The sequence below is a fragment of the Drosophila erecta genome, unplaced genomic scaffold (assembly GCF_003286155.1).
Source record: "Drosophila erecta strain 14021-0224.00,06,07 unplaced genomic scaffold, DereRS2 tig00000000-arrow-pilon, whole genome shotgun sequence".
Taxonomy (NCBI): domain Eukaryota; kingdom Metazoa; phylum Arthropoda; class Insecta; order Diptera; family Drosophilidae; genus Drosophila; species Drosophila erecta.
Window position 1 is genome coordinate 12,819,573 of NW_020825194.1, and position 19,865 is coordinate 12,839,437.

The 19,865-nt window shown below is 42.0% G+C and overlaps 1 long non-coding RNA gene across 1 annotated transcript; it reads left to right on the forward strand.

The window, feature by feature from the left end:
• Positions 1-1,294: 1,294 nt before the first annotated feature.
• Positions 1,295-18,766, forward strand: LOC113564852. Its single transcript, XR_003408350.1, has 3 exons — positions 1,295-1,896; positions 6,606-6,984; positions 18,471-18,766. It is a non-coding gene; the product is annotated as an uncharacterized LOC113564852 (long non-coding RNA).
• The last annotated feature ends 1,099 nt before the right edge of the window (positions 18,767-19,865 follow it).

Sequence of the window (19,865 nt, forward strand, 5' to 3'; positions counted from 1 at the left end):
TGGGGACTCAGTTTTCTTAGTCTTAGAAATCGAAATCGCATGACCTAGCATCGTGCACAATGCACATACATATGTATGTACATATGTACGCATGTAGGTATTGGCAGGTCCCACCTACATACGTTAGATATATGACAGCAAATATCCGTGCACTTTGCAGGGCCAGTAAGCCAAGTAATTATTGTATTTGCCTCCTATCACTACAAAAATTGTGTGTTGCAAGCGGCAGTTAGTCAATAAATGCGCTAATTATATACAAATGTATAAATATATACGAAAGCCCAGAACCAGTAGATACACAGCGCACTCAGTGCACATACAGTGGGCGCCCTTGGGAAGGAATTGTCACACAAAACGATTCTGTAAGCAAAGCTAAAACGGTATTTGTTTTTAGAAAACGCTGGAAACTAATCTCATCGGCCAGAAAAAGAATGTAAAGTAAAGTAAAAGTAAGGAAAGTACGTATTTTTTGTCATAAATCTAAACTCCTTCTTAGCTAAAGATCACTGTTTTGTAAGTAAAGTAGTCCTCAGCCCGTTGACCACCTCTAGCGGGTGATCACTGTAGCAGCGGCAGTAAACGAGGCGCGTCGGGACCGACTGCACAACTTAAACTAGTAACTACTCGCCAAGAATGGGAAAAGGGACGGTGTTGGGGAAGGGGTAGGGCACCAGAGGGAGACGGCGATAGAGAGGGCGAGTGAGAAAGCGAAAGGGGATTAGATGAGGAATACCTGTCCATGTGTGAGTTGCTGCGAGAGCGCTGCCCTGCAGTTCCATTCACCGCCTCTTCATCAGTGAATCAACACTCAGTACAAATCTGGAGCACCTAATCCCCGCTCAATTTGTAAGAAAACTAGCGCTGATTTTAACACGACATGTCATAGGAAATCATCGCTAAGGCAAACACCCCAAAGACAACGCTAAACCAGCGGTGTTCTTTTAGCACAATTTAGTCACCAAATGCCCACTCATTTTTGAAGAGAGTGAAATTTCCTTACATTTTTAGAGCGAGAGCGTCGCTGTGCAACGATGAATTGTGGAACTGCACTACCACCACTGCAGGGTGCGCTCTTCCCCTGCGTTATTACATAACATCCTTGAACTTGAGCTGAGCTCGCCAGAGTTCCCTTTCAAATGCAATATACACGTATATGTACATATGTATCTCTCCAATACATATGTATGCTGCTTTCTTCTGTGCCCCATTCTTCCTTTGTCTCCCACACTTTGACCACTTCGTTTCTTCTCTCTTCGCGTCGGAAGCTAGCGGGCTTTTCAGCAGGCGCAACGACGACGGCTCGGCTCTGTCGCTTTCTGCTGGGCTGCGCGTTGGCATTGAAACGGCGGCAGGCGAACTGTCAACATCGCTCCATTCCCAGAAAATTCCCAATCGGAAGCAGAAGAATTCTAAACACTTTTTGCTGTGTACTGCATATAATAGCCACCTCAAAAAAGAGCCAGCAAACAATGCCTCCATTATTCGCAACAAATTAGACACGCAAATGACATCAACAGCGAATTTGAATCAGTCAAAAAACCAAACCATTCAAAACGGAAAAGCAAATAAAATGCAAAATAATTGGAAATTAATTGTGCTCAATTCTACGTGAAGTGCCTGCCATATCAACAAAAAAGAATCAAAGATAAACACACGAGACGGTAATTACGCCGAACATAATTGAAATCATTTTAAGTGCATTATATGGTGTGATCAAAAAAACTCGAAAAATAAAAACCGAAACCGAAATGGATCAGAGAATGCAAGCGAATTTCAATATTTGATATATGTGACCAGTGAGTTTCTACATAAAGATACAACAATTAAAAACCAATTGGAAGAAGTCAGTGAAACTATAAAATGAAATGAATCAAATATCCAAGGGGATCATAAAAGGTGAGCATTGTTTTACAAACTAATTCAAAATTACATCCACTTTTTGAGATTGTTGATTTCGTCAGCCAGAACCTAATGATTTTCACCTGCTTGTAATAAGCATATGCACATTTGCAATTTTAGCAGAATATTACTAATTCTTTAATGTATTGAGTAATTTTCCATTTAAACTAGTATCTAGAGTTCCAAGTAACCTAAGCAGTCAAAACGCAGTTTAAAATGTCCAATTACTCGTGTTCCTTTGCTCGAACTTTGAAAGCTCTGTGGAGCTTTTCGCTAGGATCAAGGGATGAGGATCTCGCTACCCCACGAACCCTTGAAATTCTTGTTCAGCCGAATTGTTTTGTTTTGCTTCGGCTAGAAAAAGCGTCGCAATAAAAACAGGAATCCGCAAAAAGCAAAAGTGAGTTGCAAACACAGATAAAAGTGCGCAGAAATGAGGGGAGGAGAATAATGAATGAAATAATCGTGGAGAGGGTGAGTGGAGCATGAGAGGCGACGACAGTGTGCGAGAGAGCCAAGCCAGTTTGAAGGCCATTGCGATGAAAATCTCGTGCGCTCTTCGGGTTTTCGAAAGGGGCAGTATGGGGCAGTAGGACAAAAGTGGAAGACAAAACTGCTCGAAAGCAGGCCCAAGAAACAGGAACAGGAAGAATCGAAAAAACTTCACGAACAGAGAGAGAGAGAGAGTGAGCTAGAGAGAGAGTTCGACGTCGACGCTGGCAGAGGCTGCGCTGCGGCAGAGGCGAGAACTTTCCATGGCAGAAAAAAAGCGGGGACATTGAACATCGGCGCCTTCAACCGATCGCATTTGTTGTCTGTAACCTCAAGCCAAAAAATAATTCATAAAAATAATACGCCTAAAAATACAAGTTAAAGAAATTAAAATTTAAGAAAGACGAATTTGTACGGATTCATTTTTTTTTTCTTGCGCGAAAAGTGACGTATTCCTATCCTGGCGGAAAATTCGCCCTTCTGCCGTCAGAAAACCCGAACAAAGTGCATGCTGGAAAAACAAAATGTATCGGCGAACACAGACACAAAAAGAAATGTGGCAGAAAGCACAGAATGTGAGTAAACTGAATTGCGTCGTAGTTAACATTTTTTTTGACGGCGTCATCAAAGGCAAAACGCCACCCCCGCCGCGGCCCTTTTACCAACCGCTTTCCGTGATTGTGAAAAATACAGTCAACAATTGCTAAAAGCTAAGTTTTAATACCAGGGGCGCACCAAAGAGGGGTTGGGTGGTTTGGAATACGTAGAACCCTCGATTGGATACTTCATTTTGGTGTATTACAAGCCAGTGTTTGTAAATCGAAACATTTATTCGAAATATGTCGGAATGTCAGTTAGAAAATATGTTTTTAAAGAATACTCACTACCACGACTTTTCACATCCCCTTGCAAAAAACCCACACGCCCCTGTTTGCAAAAATTCTCTCTCTTGCACACACACGCACACAATGACACCCAATATGTTTTGGCCATCTCTCGCAATCATTTGTTTTCCTTTGCCCGGAATTTGCAGAAATATCAAAATTTATTTATAACATAAACAACACAAATTAAGCCAACCCAAGAAAAAATATATAATCGCGAAAAAAACGCCTCAATGGTAGCGAAAATAAACAAAACAAATGCGAAAAAGCTTCTAAACAGTTCCGTTTATACACATACATATGTATCTACAAGTCAAAAGAAAAAACCAAAGCCAAAACGAAACCCAATCGGAATTTGGCCAAAGGGAATTATGATTCTCAGGAACTTTGCGCGAAATGATGATGGCTCTACTTGCGTGCGAGTGTGTGTGTGTGTGTTGCCATTTTGTTTGTCAGCTTTCCAAGTTGTTTATGACTTCACTCGGCAAAAACAATTAGACACTAATTTGCTGGAAATTGTCGCTAATGGAGGCGCACTCTCCATCGGTTTGATTTTGATTTAATTATAAACAAATTTGAAAATTTAAAAAAACATCTAAATACAATCACAGCTAAGATAAGTTCGTAGACACAAGTCAAGCCTTGAAACATGGCAAAATATAACGATAAATTTGATTAAATGTTTAAATTATAATTGTTGAAAAACCGAAGCTACTACTTGTCAGATACATCTTTGTTCTATGAGATAGAGTAAGAGATCGACAATTGATGTGTTTAACTTTATATTGCATCTATCAATTCAATGGGTCGTAAAAAGCGTGTTTACTACCAAGCCGTTCATAGAATTGCTAAGCATTCGGATAACTTTGTAGATTTACGATCAGCGGTCAGTCAGCCTGTTGATTTCCGATTGCATCACGTGTCATCAGCAGATCGACGCTTTTATATTCTGTATTCCTATAGTCAACCAATGTACAGATGTTGTTCGTGTATGTGTGACTCAGATTATCTACTGATTACACAATTCTGTGAAATTGTAAACTGCAGTTCGCCCAGAAAGGCGGCACTGGAAATTCAGCTCCCTCCCCTTGCCACAGTGGAAAACCACAGGCAACCTACACAATGCCATTTTCTTAAATTTGAACTTGACTCAAGTTCGCGTGCAGTATTCTTTTTGCACAAGATCCGAGCTCATCGATGTGCCTGCATTCGTATTGGTGTGGGTAAACGGGACTTCGAAATTTGTTTTCGTTACTCTCGCCCCATCTCAGCACGGCCCACACTCATTACGGAATTACTGGCATGGGAATGAGAAAGGGGTATGGGATGGGGATGGGCAAGAAGAGTCATTTACACGGTACACAGTGAAGAAAATTATTGGAAAATTATTCCATTTGAATGGTCTGTACTTAAATTTAATCTTTCAGAATTATTTTCCTCTGATAACATTCCAGTTCACTTATCTACTAATAATTGAAGTCGGCTTGAAATACTATCTCATTTAGTTGCCAGTCAACGCGTGATTATCATATTGAGTTCCAAGGCATAGTGGACGATCATGGCGTATACGTAATACAAATGTAATATGAGAAACACTCAAATGCCTGATACATTAATTTAAACTATTTGTAGATTAGTAGATACAATAATCTACTTGTTAACATTAGATGTGATTAGAAATGTTTACCTTAAAGAAATCAAGATTATGAAACATTTTGTTAAAGACCAACTTTATTGTTTAAGGGCTTTTTTTTCTGTGCAGTTTTAATTGCCCAGTGGCGCCATTTGTATGCGAGCTAGAGAGTGTATAGATGGTGTTTGGAGATGTTGGTGGAAGGGGTGATATTTTTGGGGGGCGGTACTGAGATGGCCAGGTGCTCGCCATATTACGGTATGCATCGCGTAAGCTGCAGCTCAAAATGGGCAATACTGTGAACGAGAGAGATAGAGCGTTATGCAGAGAGAGCGACACACACACAAAAGCTCTGTCGACGTCGGCAGCGGCAGAGGCGACAGCATCGCGTGCTTCAGTGTGTCGCTCTCTCTTCTGCGCCCCTGTATGCGTGTGTGTGTGTGTGTGTTTCAAGTTCAAGGTTAAGATACTAGTTGTACATACAGCACTTAGACCGAGAGTGCGAGCGAACTGGCAATACGTAGTTACCATAGTGCTGTGCTGTACCCAAATGCATTTGTGTGCGTCAGTGTGTGTGCGTCAAACCAGTTTGGTGAGAAAGAGACGCCTACACGTGCGGTGGCAAACAAAGAGGAAGCAAAAGCAGCACATAAAGCAAAAAGCAGAGGCACCAAACACATCGAAAGCAGAGGCGAAAAGTACGAACCGTAAACACAAAAAGCGGCGACGGCAAACATCCACTGGCAATCGAATAAAAAGCGAACAAACATCAGCCGCGCTCTTTCACACACACGGTGGGGTCTCATCTACACAGAGAGAATACTCTATGCAACCAACACAATAATTAGCCAAAGAAATTCGAATTTTAAACGATTTTAAAGATATGATAAAATATGGCTTTAGGAACTTTAAACTTTTTTTTGGCTAAAGCGGATAAAGTTGATTTCCCCGCTCGATTTGCAACACTTATTCGCACTTATTATTGCTCTATGCGTTTTGCCTTTCAGTTTTATTATCTTTCGCGCGAACACACACACACACGGTATATACCGTGGAGCTTTAATTGAATTGATGTTGATGATTACGCTGAGTGGCGACTGCAATCATCGCCTCCCCCTTTAGCCCTCTTTCGACCAGACCGACTACCTGCCAAAGCAAAACGAGAATTTCTGTTGGCCATTTTAATAATCGACAGCGTGTTCTTACTTAATGGACTCCGTAGCTCAACGGTAAACACAGCAAAAGGCTAGAACTTCGGATCCCCAAAACCATGAAATCGATTCCACGCATAGCTCAAATTTTTCCACTGACAAGAATAAAGAAAAATATTTCTGTCTATTTGGTCATCTGAGTATGATCTTGGACATTAAAAGAGGCATATCAATTTTAAAAACAGATTTCATTCAAACCACTGTTTTTAAAAAGATTGTTTTATAACATTTTTACATTTAAGCATTATATGAAGATAAGTACATGTGTATTACCCACTGCGCTTTTATCTAGGTATTTTTCAAGTTAAGTTCTTGTGGTGTGTGTGCACATTCCGACAAAAATTGCGCCTTCATGAAATGTGCAAACGAATGGCAAAGCAAAATGTTTGTTTATAGACGGACCAATATGCGGCGGAATCGATAATCTTGGCGTGCATTTTATCGATGGTGTTCTAAACAAAAACCTCTTTGTTTGTTTATTTTTAGGGTGGCGAGCTGCGTCAGCATGGAAATTTAATTAGCGACAGTTCAGTTCAGCTGAGCGGCCATAAGTCGAATGGATTGGATGGCCCACTGTACCGCCCAATGACCCACCCCCTGCAGCCACCCACAACCACCCAGTGGGCCACGCGATGGGGCCAGGGGGAGGAGGAGGTTTCGTTGATTTTTGCATGACGACAGCAAAAAGCGAAAAGGCGAAACAACAATCGAAATGCAACTGCACGAATGTGTGGGTGTGCGAGCGAAGCAGCCTATCTGAACCAGACATGCGCTCTCTCTCTCACCGACTTGAACTTGAAAATTTTTTAGTGCCGGCAAAACGAGAGAGAGCGGAAGAGAGCGGCAAAGAGAGAGCGCTGAGCAGGTATGTGTGTGTTTTCCATTGATTAGCTTAGACAAAAACAAAATCAGAGCAGAGCGCAAGCTTCGCTCCCGCAGCTTTTGCTATTCGCGAGAGCAAGTGAGCGAGAGCGCAGCTTTTGCGTGGGTGGCTTAAGGCAGCGCAGTCGACGTCGCTGCCGGCGTCGGCCAACTGTTTGCTGTTTTGTTGTAGGCACATACTGTTGCATACTTACGGGGATAGGAGGCGAAGTAGCGGGAAAACGGTAGTCGTCGGGTGGCGGTAACCAGTGGGGTGGGGGCGTGACCTCCACCTGTGCGAGCCCAGCTGCAGCTTCCCCGTTGGCCAAGTTGGCCAAGTTTATTCGGTGACGAGCGGGCGACCGATGAGGTCAGCATCACGCATACGCCTAGTTATCCCCCCGTGTGCCCAGTATCCTGTTCGGTGTTATTTTCAGTTCGTACGCTTGTGTGTGTGCCCGTGTGCGGTTCGTTCCAAGTTCATTTTAAAGGCGCGTCGCCCTAATGGCGAAATCAGGTGTGGAGAATTGATTAGCACACAGCCCGAAAATGGGAGAAAAATACAAACAATATGGTCGCTGCGTTGTGTGTACTTACATAAAACTCAATTCAAGTGACGCACGCCAGCATATGGCAATTAAATTTGAATAATTAACCAGCTGAGAGCGACACGGACGGTGCTCCTTTCCGCACACACACACATACACACACGCAAACGGGCATACGGACACACTAATACTAACTCGCCACTGCCATATGCAACACTCACTGTTGTTGTTGTTGTGGTTGTTGTTATCCTGCACCTTGACCTTTCCACACCCATGCAGCAGTACGCGTGGGCAGCAGCAGGATATTGGAAGCTCTCGCCCCATTTCGGGGGATCGGGGATAGATATAGATATGTACATATGTACACATACACTCGGCTATATAGAGCAACCCACAAGTCGGCTGGCAGCTGTTTGTAGCCAAATCCAAGGAGATGCACGACAAAAACACTTCGGTTATCCCACTGAAAAGAGGTCCAGTTCGACCAGCGGAAAGCTTCGCCCACGATTCACAGATGGCACAAGTGCAATAAATTAAATACCGAGAAAAATGCAGGAAATAACACAGTTCAAATAGTAAAGAGCGATATATGGGACATAAATCAGGTAAAGGATTAACGTTTAGTACCGTGCTTGCTCGATTTGGTGGGGCGACTCGCAGAAAATCACAGAAAAAGTCAAATACGAAATAAATATAAAGACGAAATTTCGAATGTAAATTGCAGAATTTCCTATTGCGCTTCGTCTTTTTAATGTATTTTCAAAATTGCACTCAGAGTGCCATTGCATTTCGCTGTGAAATTAAAACAAATGTGTTAGATGGTTTAGCTTGCATTTAACTGAAATTATAAATTCAAATGTACAACGGCTTAAGAAGGGATGTTAGATACATAGAATAAAATTAAAAGCAATAGAAGGAAATTTGACGCGCATTGTGAAATAATGTTTAAAAATAAAAGTGTGACTTATGCAGTGAAGAAATTGTAAAACGTGTATTATAAAAGTGCAGCTAATGAAGCAAACTCTTGCGAAAACTTTGTCTGCAGCTTGGTGAAAAGCGGGAAAAACGGTTTGTGTCTCTGCTGAGCTTTGCGCGAAAAGCGAATTTTCCATATGCAACTGCCATTGGGATACACCCTGTGCTCGCTTTGAATGAAATGCAAGCAAGTGAACACAGCTGGTGGTATCCAGTGGCCGTTTGGCGTCCTTGCTGCTCCAGAAACTCCAAGGACAACGAGAATGCCCCACTGAGAACGTCATTAGAGGGTAAGTGCGTGTTCAGATCTACCAGTTTCCTGCTCAGGATAATACCATTTGTTTTGCAAGTCCAATTTATCGATGATTTTCATTTCGTTTACACGTTGATTACATTTCGTTACAAACCTAATTTTGCCATACTAAAATGATGTTCTCTTAGCCATAAGCTTCAGTTCGATTCAACAAAGTATTCATTTCTCCCCCGGAAAAAAATTTCAAAAACAATTAAGAAAACAGTGAAAAGAGATAAATTGGAATTTGAATAAAATAATCTTAAGACTTAAGAATCGTTTAAGAAACTAATCAGTGAGAAGACAAAAATTGCATATGATTATACTCAGCATTTTCTTGTTACACATTTCTCTGAATAATTATAATTTCGCTTTTCGTTTGCCTTGGTTTTTCCGCTTGCCTCCGATTTTCATTTTGATTTTTGATGTATCTTATCTTAGTAATCCACGCACATCGGCATTGGATTGGGATTTGGGGCTCTGAGGTGCGATTATGGGCGCATCGAATGCAACGCTCTGAAAACTCTTAAAATCATTAATTATGCCCCGCACAAATAGCAAACCGTCCGTAGTAATGAGTGAAATTTTCAGCGATCTGCTTTAGAAATCGCCGACTTGGCTGGCACAAACAATTAAAAACGATGTTCATGCTGCAAATTGATTTTGTTTGTTTGTGATTAATATAACTATATTTATTTTCGACCGATTTTCGCCCGCTTTTCTGCATCTGTTTTCGCGGTTTTCACCCAGTCGCGTGTGCACTTGTGCTGCAAAACGAAAGCAAAGCCATTTGGCATTTTCTATTTTCGTTTCGCTTCGCCTTTTTGGCCCACACCACTGCCACTTGGCCCACTGCACACTACCAACCGAAATGCGCTGCGAATTGAATTTGGCCAAGATTTCTTGTTCTGGGTCCGAACTGCAAACTGCAGCTGTGCAAAGACAATGGCAAAGGCAAAGGCAACTTGGTGACATTATTTCGACATTTGCCTGCTAGCCAATGCAGCCACTTTTGTCACTTTTGCATTTCAAATGACCGTCAATTATCCTTTGTCGACACTCCCCTTTTGTCTTTCCACGTTCTTTTCTCCCTTGAGGTCAAGGAAAGCGAAATTGATTTTCCGCCCGAGCGGATTTTCCCCCATTTCTCCCATAGTATACGAGTATATGGTGTGATACGTGTGCATTCAAGAGTCTCTTTTTCTGCTCGTGTCTTATGCAATCGCTGGGTGACAGAAGTGCAATGATTTTTCAGTCAACTCATAGAATGAAATCCATTTCTACCTCTGGACTGGTCATACAATTATCTGCGGGGTAATTAAAGCCACATTTCTTGCTTTTGTTCGCCTTTCGGTGACCTCATGACAAGTTTTATGAGGAGATTGGCTGGGATTGAAGTGCTCGCATATAAAATGCCGTCAAATTCAATAAAAACTCGCAGTAAAATTATAGACAATGGCCAAGCTGAGCGCTGCGGCTTACGCAATCGAGGGATATAGAAATCAAGCTCTTGATTTAATACATATATCATCGGAAATAACAAGTTTATGGTCAGCAAATTAAATCATTAATCTATGGGCAATTATAGTTATATACGTTTTTTAGCCATCACACTTATTCATTCGTACAAAACAGTGGTTTGCATTTTATTGAAAAAAGATTACTAGACAAACGCGGCTTTTAACCTTCTGTGGTTTTCAACCATTTTGAATATATGTTAAAGAATATATACTAAAGTTAATAGATTTTGATGAATTCGAAATATTTTATGCACTACCTATCATCGGATTGACATGTGATTGTTGCACAAATAACTGAAAACGTTTGCACTGCAACTTTAAAATTTCTTTATAGATGTGAAACTAATTTATTGACTATACATGTTTATCAGTAGATTTGTACACTTTCCCATCCATCCAACTGCATAAAATTTCCCAAGTTTGTGAATTTCGTTGTGAGACCCATCAGATAGATAAACTTCATAGTGTTCGTGTGCACTGTGGGCTGTCGCGCACTTGAAATCATTTATCGCCCAAGATCGTGTGCCAGCTCTCGTTTTATCGAACTAATATTGTAATGACAGCACGGGCACTAATCACACGATATGCTTCAGGTCGTGCATGACGAGATTAACATTAACAATTGCGATACCAGCTGTTGGCCTCTGGCGGAACATTCGCGGTGGAAAAGCGGAATTTTCAATTTAAGGTTGACCTTACAGCAAAATTTGATCGATAATTTCGCATAATTGTGGAATCTTTCTTGCAAAAAAAACCGAAAAACTAAAAAATCTGTGACACATGCACACGGACACGCACGCACACAGCGAAACATCACCTTGAACATTAAACTGCAACTGTGCGAGCGAGATGGAAGCAGCCTGCTGAGCGAAAGAGAGGGCGAAGAATAGATAAAAAGAGCTAGATAGTTTTTGTTTGCGTCATGTGCAAGTGCAAAAGCTTTCGGTTTCCGCTGTTCGCATGCATGTGTGCGTCTATGTGTGTGTGTGGGAGGAGAGAGCTTTGACCGAAAGCGCGCTCGCGCTCTCCTCGCTTTTTGCCTTATCTCAGCTAGCTTTTTTTGAACGGCCCGAGCAGCTGACAGTTGCGCTTCAGCATTAGACCAAAGTAGTTTGACTTTTCAGTTGTTAGCCGCGAAGCGAATAGTATATACGTGGCTCGGTGTGTGTGTGTGTTTGTGTGTGAGTGTGCTGTGTGTGTTGTGGCAGCTGCATTTGCAGCGAGAGACAGAAATACATTTCGTACAAAATTGCGCCCTGCATTTAGTATATTTCACCTTAGAGCGTCTTTGCCACACACTCACACACACTTACAGCCGCACACACACACACTGGCAAGCGAGAACAAGACACACACGTGGCCATCAAAGCGGTATCGGTTCGCGTCGCGTTTGGCCTAAAATTGTAACAGTTTTCCTTTTACAACAACGAAGAATACCAGAAGTAGCAAAGCCAAAAACGCAGCTGCAGTCGACGTCGACGCAGGTTTCGCTGCTGGCTGCCACCGCTGCTGCATTCGCCGACGTCCGTTTCTGTTTGGCCCATTGCCGTTGGCCAGCTTCAGTGTTCATTTCCCCATCGAGTCGGCAACAACGAGCGGAAGTCGCAGGGGCCCACAGCCAACGGACGCACAGTCGATCGATCCCCAGCTGAACAGCTGATTAACTGCCTTTTTCCCCCACGTCCCACATCCCACAGCCCCCATCCCAAATCCCACATCCAAAGTGTGATTTTGAACCCCCTGGATTGCATAAACCCATAAGCAGAAACCGAAACAGAAACAGCACCAGCACCAATACCAAGCTAAAGCGAAAACCCCATCAAAATCGAAAACGCAAGCAGGTCTTGGCTTTTTCGGTGGCGTATACGTAATATCAGTCGACTAGCTGCACATCTGCCATTGCAATTGCGATTCTCTGGGCATTATGCAATGGCACAACAAAGAGGCACCCTGTAATGCAAGCAACAACAACACAAAACAAAAAAACAATGGAAGTGCAATGCGAACACATTTTCGCTAGCTCACACACATTGCCAAGCCGTTTTTTCTTTTTCGTGTGTCTAGTCGGGCAATTTGTTTAAAACAATCAGCTGCCTTTTTTTTGGTCTCGCTCGCACAGCGGCAGTTTTAAATTTAGTATCGCTGCAGTCGCTTGTAACCCAAATTTTTTGCATCCCTCTCTCTCGCTCGCTGTGCAATTCGTTTCCATCGTCTTATATAAGCGATGAGGCACTAAAACCCCGGATTTAATTGCGGAATAGGTTAGAGACGCTTGCCAAGTAAAATTCACAATTAAAGCCTGACTTGCGGCAACTTGAAAGGCTAGATAAAATTCAGGCAAGGCAATTAAATCGCAGCCACTTGCAATCCGAGAGCAACAACTCACACTCGGCCACTTGACCTTGCACAGTTTTCGCCATGCGAGCGCACAAATGCAGTGTGCAGTACACAGTACGTATACGTACTGTGGGCCCGTATTTGAGTATGTGTGGGGGTAACACAGCAAATTGCAATATTTTGTGTAAAAATAACGAACAGACTTTTACATAAGGCCATCGGTACATAGAGAAGCGCACAAATGCACACACACTCGAATCGCCATTCACCTGCTGTGGTGTGCGTGTGTGGATGGGTGGGTGTTATGAGGTCGATTTTTGTTATTTTTCCCCCAACTCGTGTGGGTGGATGACTGAAAAATGCATTTGACACAGAAAGGCGGCGTGTGCAAACACAAACAGATATTTCCAAAGCCAATGCAAATTCAAAACGAACAGAAACCCATGAAGTATACGCTTATCTTGACCAAAGAAATACGAAAATATTTCTGTGATTCATGGCGAAAATCCCCGTTTGATTGATTTCATGTCAAGATGAAATGGCAACCAAAAAAAAAAGCCGCATTCAGCCTTCTCAAAACTGAACAAAACCCTATTTAAGCGTTTTTATACAAAATTCCTGCTTAAAGCAGTAGATTTGAAAAATAATTCATAAATTTCTCGCTTGGACTTTGCCTTCTGTTTCGCCTTATAAACACAGCAAGCTGCATTTATAAATAGCTGAATATTTTGTTTTTATAAACATATACCAGAGTGCCGTGAATTTTCGTTGAATTAGCATTTGGATTTTGGACCTTAACTGATATCAGCAGCCAAACAGCAGACTGAATTTATCATCACTTTATACGTAGACGTACACATTATGACATCACCGTTGGCGGCATTCTGTGATGGATCATTTACTGCCTACTACACAGTCAGTTAGCTCTACTTATATCGGCTTAGACTCCTAATTTGTCAGTATAGCAGACTACAGTGATTAGCACTAGCTGATAAGCTGGATTTGTTCACATAGAATTGAAAAACAAACCCAAAGGAATCACGTGTTTTACACAACTACTTCAAAGTTTTGAAAAAACATATATATTTCCTTAAACGAAATACTGTATATACTTGTATGTGGCGAAATGTTTGGTTGCCTTTTGGCTAACAGCAGCGACCTTCAGCCCGGACCGCAAGGTCGTTTGTGGGGAGATGAGAATGCAGCAGCCTGCAAACTGCTCCGCAAGGAGGTCGATCTGCCACCCAGCGCTATGGCAGTTATATAAAGTGGAAATTGGGTCAGTGTTATGACCCAGTTCCTTGCAAGGATAGCGGGTGGTGAGCTTGTAGGGAGCCCAACCCCCCGCAATTTGCAGTTTGATTAGTTTGAAATGGGCTTTTTGGCACCTTCGATAATTACAATTGGATGGGCTTCGTGACGCCGCTTATTGATTTTTAGTCGGGCCGTCAGCTTATATGTATATAGTATAGCCAACCTAGATAACTTTTGCCCCAGAGTACGGGTATGGGTATGGGTATGGGAATGGGTATCTATTGGATACACGGCACCATCCATGGCCTGGCTGCAGTCGTGAGCTTAGCCAAGGAGCCAAAAATAAAAATTCTCTTTGGCTCCGGGCCAAATGCAGTGCACATTGGATTCGCAAGGGTGTGGATTGGAGGGCGGTTCATTTGCAGGCGCAAATGAAAAGTGAAATGTTGCCATGCTGAAACCAAAAAAAATACAAAAAATAAAATAAAATAACATACGAGGGGAGAGAGGCAGAGCTGCAGGGACATTTATCTATATTTATTTGCCAGAATGCTGACACTTATTAGCTTTTCCCGTTGAATTAATTCAAAGAGTGCTCTATAAATATGGCTAAAGTGCAGTCCGATGACAAATTTATGGCAGACTGCATAACTCATCTATTACCCACTTTCGAGCCGTCTATTTCTTTTTGTGTTGCAACTGCAATGCACTGTGGTGTGTCATTTTGGCCTGCCACTTATTACATCACCCAGAGGCAAAGACGACACGATAGACACCCATTCTTGAGGCCTATAGCTTATGGCCTATAACGATGTGGGTCAACCTGAGCCTGCCTGCCTGCCTGCCTGCCAACAAATCCACACACACAAGCAATCGCGCTCTCACAGACACTCGGTTTTATCGATGTCTTTTCGGCCAAGTGGCAGTCCGTTTGTTGTTCCCTGCAAAACAGTTTAAACTTTGATGAATTCAGTCGTCAGTTATTCAGGAAAAGTTTCGCAAAGTAGCTGCATTATTTAGCTGTATCGAAGAAAGTTTGCAGTTCAGATTGCCAGACAAGTAGGCGAATAAGTTCGAAAAGCCAAATCTGCATACTTGCCATATATTTTAGATATATTATTCGTTCCATTCTCCCTTCACGCACATTGTATATCCATGTATACGTTTCGAAATTATTCTCAACTTTATGAATGTTTTGTGGGACCTTCCCCCATTTCCCTATTTTTTTGTTTTCCTATCATACGCACGCAGCGCCGATCTTATGATCTTTTTGGAAGGTATCACGCCTTTAACGCATGACTCGTTCGTTTTGTTCTTTTTAATTTTAGACGAACAAAATCGCCACAAAACCAAAGGCAAAAAGCGTATGCTTGAATAGCGTTCGTCATTAGTTAGCTGCTGCGTCAATTGAGGGGCTCTGTTATTTATACACATACATAAATGCCACTGGGCATTTCTGCAGCCACGTAAATGGTGACGGAAAGCGCGATAACTTGATGGAATTTCTTACTTTCAGCTAATCGCTGGCTGGCCAGCATTTCCATATCGTTCTGTTGCCAGCCGAGAATACTGACGAAAAGCGCCCAAAATCGGAAATCATTCACAGAAATGTGTATAAAATTTAGCCAGCCAGACAAGGTGCTGTCTTAGTTTTGGACTTGTCTGGCTGTTGTTGTTTTTCCGTCTGCAGATAAAGAATCGAATAGCAAACATTCCGCTTCTGTGATTACGTATACGCAGTGTTCGCCAAGCGATAGGTTTCACCCGCCTCCATTGCGGGTGCGCGCGTGCTTTGGCCTACGAAATTTCATGGATGTATCTGTATCTGAGTCAGTCGAGTGTGTATTTAGCAGATAATAAGTGCTGTGCGTGTTTTTCGTTTTGTGCGGCTGATCATGCGACCCAACGATTTGAAAGGCAGGGTAGCGCTCTGCGCGATACTCTTCTAATGGATGTGGCGGCTTTGACAGGCATTTTGCTGATAAATTTGTTTTTGTTTTATGTAAAAACTTTTATACATATTCAGCAGAGCGAAGGGAGTTCAGTTCTTTTTCTATGTCTTTTATCAAACGGGCATTCCACTTTCGAGCAAGAGCTTCAAATTCAAATTTCACGTTACTCGGCCAAGTCAAACAGTAATTTATTTAGGTAGCGTTAGTTTGGTAACACTTCGGGTCACTTCCGGTGACGACAACTTCTTGGAAACCCTGTTTTCTGGCACTGGCAGCTTTTATGACCCAGATAAAAGTAAACGTGTTGGCCAGCACGATGTTGCAAAGGGGGTGGGGCTTAGGAAGCGAGGAGGGCCAATGGTTCATGAAGTGCTAATGAAAAATGCTCAGCATTTGCCTAATGAAATTATAACTGAGCCACTAAGTGGGCCATAAAGAGGAGCGTTGAGACTAGGCCGTTTTGGTGAATGGGGAGAGAAGAAGGTGTTTTGGGGCATTTTAGAAATTTTTCATTCAACTGCCAGGTCGACCATGTAACCCATTTAACGCACATGGAAACGAGCGATTTGACTGGCACATGGAAGCACATTTGGTTTCTTTATTCAGTTAACGCTTTGTAAGCTCATGAGCTAGCTTTTCATTTATCAATACACACTTGCGCACACACAGCGGCACAAATGAACAATAATTTATTTAATTGCCCAAAGAGCTCTTGTTCTTTCGAAATTAGAACACACACACACACAGACACACTGCACTGCTGGCTGGCACGCGATTAAAAACTAAACGGTTACACACACACATTATGAACTTTACTAGCTAAAACTGTTTATTATCTGCCAGATATTTCAATCTATCTATATACGTGCCAGTGTATGCATATAGATGACACATCGCGTATACGCAGTGTGTGCTTGCAGTCGTGTTCGGTGGCGTTGTTTAATTGCGAAAATTCAGTTTTGCTCCTCAGTTGCGCTCCTCCACTCGAGATTTAATGGCTATGGATTTCGTTCTGCAATCATTGTTAGCATTGGTCTTGTGCCTTCCCTTCTGGCCTTTGTTTGCCTGCTGGGCCCAATGCCTGCTCAATGCTCAATGTTTTGGCCTCGTTTTTGGATTTATTTTTTCTGTTTTTGCGCCACACCTCCGAGAGCCAAGTAAAAAGCAGCCAAGCAAGTCGAAATTGAAGGCTGCATTGGCCAAACTGGCAAACTGGCAAACTGGCAAACTGCGCCTGATTTGCCAGAATTCAAACGAATCTCTGCTCCAGAAAGCATTGGGAATTGTGTTCTGTCTGCTCACAGAATTCGGGCAATGGATTATTTTCTGAGCAATCAGTTTATAATCGCCCCTCTTATCTTATCTGCCCCTTTTTGGAAAGCGGCCTGCCTGGCGTGTATTTCATTTCATTTCCGCCCAGCTTTTCAGCCTTTAGCTTGAATTAAGAGAGCATAAACACTCAGTTCGATTGACATTTTGTGACACACAAACGACTTGTATATAACCGATCGGCGATCGGCAGTCGACGATCCACAATCATCGATCCGCATCGACCCACTTTGTGACACACACCCTCTCGGAGTCCACAACATACATGTGTACTTGGCTGGATTGCTCCCATCCGCCGCTGGCGGTGGCTTATCACTATCAGCTGCGCACCTTGGCACCTGCGACTGCTTATCAGGTGTTTGGTGATCGGGTTCCCAGCTCATGGTTCATTGTACTCCAGTTTCCACCTCACTTTCGTTCTGCATGAGCCTTCTTTGTTTCTTTGGAGTTGCGCCTTCGTTTTCGGTTCTTTGTCACATCCAATCCCCAAGTAATAGCCAACCAGAAGATCGATAGACTGCCCCACAAAAATACAATAAAAAAAAACGAAACTTACGCCGCGCCGTGACGAACATTTTGGTTTTTGTTTCAGTTCAAAAGACCTAACGATAAAATGCATCCTTTGAAGGTTTTGGGCTGCGTGTCAGGAGTGCATTTGCACTGAAACTATCTGAAGCATGTAAATGCACTATCTGGTACGACATTCCAGAACGTACAATCTTCCCGAATGCAGGAAAATGCGATAAATGAAATATGCAATTTTTGTGATAGTGCGATTACCGATTCTCAAACTGATTTTTAAACTGAATAGAAATAAATAAGGTTACTTGTAAGCTACATACTTGTAAGACACTGTTTTAAATAAAGAATATAATAAAATATGGAATATCTTCTATGAAGAGTTTTGCTGTATATGTATGATGTGGTTTCATTCTATGTTTTTGCCAAGAGGGAATATTTTAAGGGCAGCCAACAATGAACCGTGGAAAAGCACTGAGTTGGGACCTTCGGGAGCAAGGTTTCCTAGCCACGACATCGCGGAGCTTGCGATGACCTTGAGCACTCCAACTCTAATTGGCGCAATTATCATGATTGCAGCTGTGCCACGGAGGCTTCTAATTTGGCTGGCGCACACTTATCTATTATTTATAATGGCCATTTCAGAAGGTGTCAGACTAGTGCAGACCCATAAAACCAGTTTGCAACCATAACAACTCCTACATAAGCCGCCCAAATTTGAAATTTATTTTGAAAACTAAAAGCTAACATTGCATATTTTACAGCGCCATGAATCTGACCACTCTTGCCACGCCCCCACCGCTGCCGCCCCCAAGAGCTTTCGACGACACGCAGCGTAGCATAAAAAGCAGCATACCGGGGCCATCCCCCCATCCCCACATTGGCCAGAAGGTGGCGCTCGATGCGCCAAAAAAGCTCCCCCAAAACTGAAGTTGCTCGCAAAACATCCGCAAGATGGTGAGGCTAAAGCGAATTCGGCTTTTGCACAAGATATTCAAACGTAACCGTTTCCACACAAGTATCTCAACCAAAAAGATGCCGAAAGAATTCAACAAATTAGTGAACTAACCAATCAAGTATTCTCAATTGGCTATGCGCTTTGGCAGTGTGGTTAGCTGGTTGTGTAGCCAATCATTGCTTGTGACAACTCACAGCCACTATCTTCACTGCCGCCGCGACAAGCTAAAGCAACGTACTCAGGACATGGCGGAGGAACTTGCTCAGAACCACAACGGATTGCCAGTAATCTGGAGCAGAACTGGAAGAGATTTCATATCATATCATTGTGGCAGCATCGTATCCATAATCTATTAAAAATATAAACTGTTCAAAATAAATAAAGATCCATATGCACGGCAGCTTGCATTGCTTTTAGTCGGAAAACTACAGTTTGACAACTGCTCAGCCAGACGCCCTAACTAATTTACAATTTGCAGCTTATAATGAATAAATTATAACGATACACCCGCATAATCACCATGCAAACGAAAAGGAGAGAAAACGTCTTTAGTTTTATGATTTGTTTTGTTTTATATATATAAATTTTAAATTAATAAAATTTACTTGCTATATTTCTATTCTTTATAAGTTCATCTTTATATAAATAATAAATTTAAATCGCACATTTTCTCATTATATTTATATTATTACGTTTCTTTTTATGCAGTTTTCATTTTGTTGGATTTTTGTTTTATTTAATTTGAATTACACAACATTATTTAGATTTATCTTTATCTTTATCGGTACCATTATCGTTATCTCCTTCTTCATTAATGTATGTTAAAATGTGTGGTTTGCCTTTCTTACATATTATTGACACTGTTCTTCCAAATGAGAGGAAAGAATTGTTCTGTTTTGCTCCTTGCTGTTTGTTCTTATATGGTTTTCATGGTGGCTTTACATCGTATTTATATTCCTTAGTTGGGTCTCCTATATGGTTCAATTGAAATGATTCGCATTTCTCGATGACTCTGCACGTTACTTGTTTTAAATAATTTAAGAGTATTTAATAGAGGACTAAGTTAGTATACGCTTTGTAGGTTTGGCGAAGTAAATTATATATTTATAAAACAAAATCAAATTCAATGTGTTTCCCTTCTGGTTTGTATGAGCGAGCGGGTGTGTGAGAGTTGATGTTCGTGTAATTTGTAATGGATTAT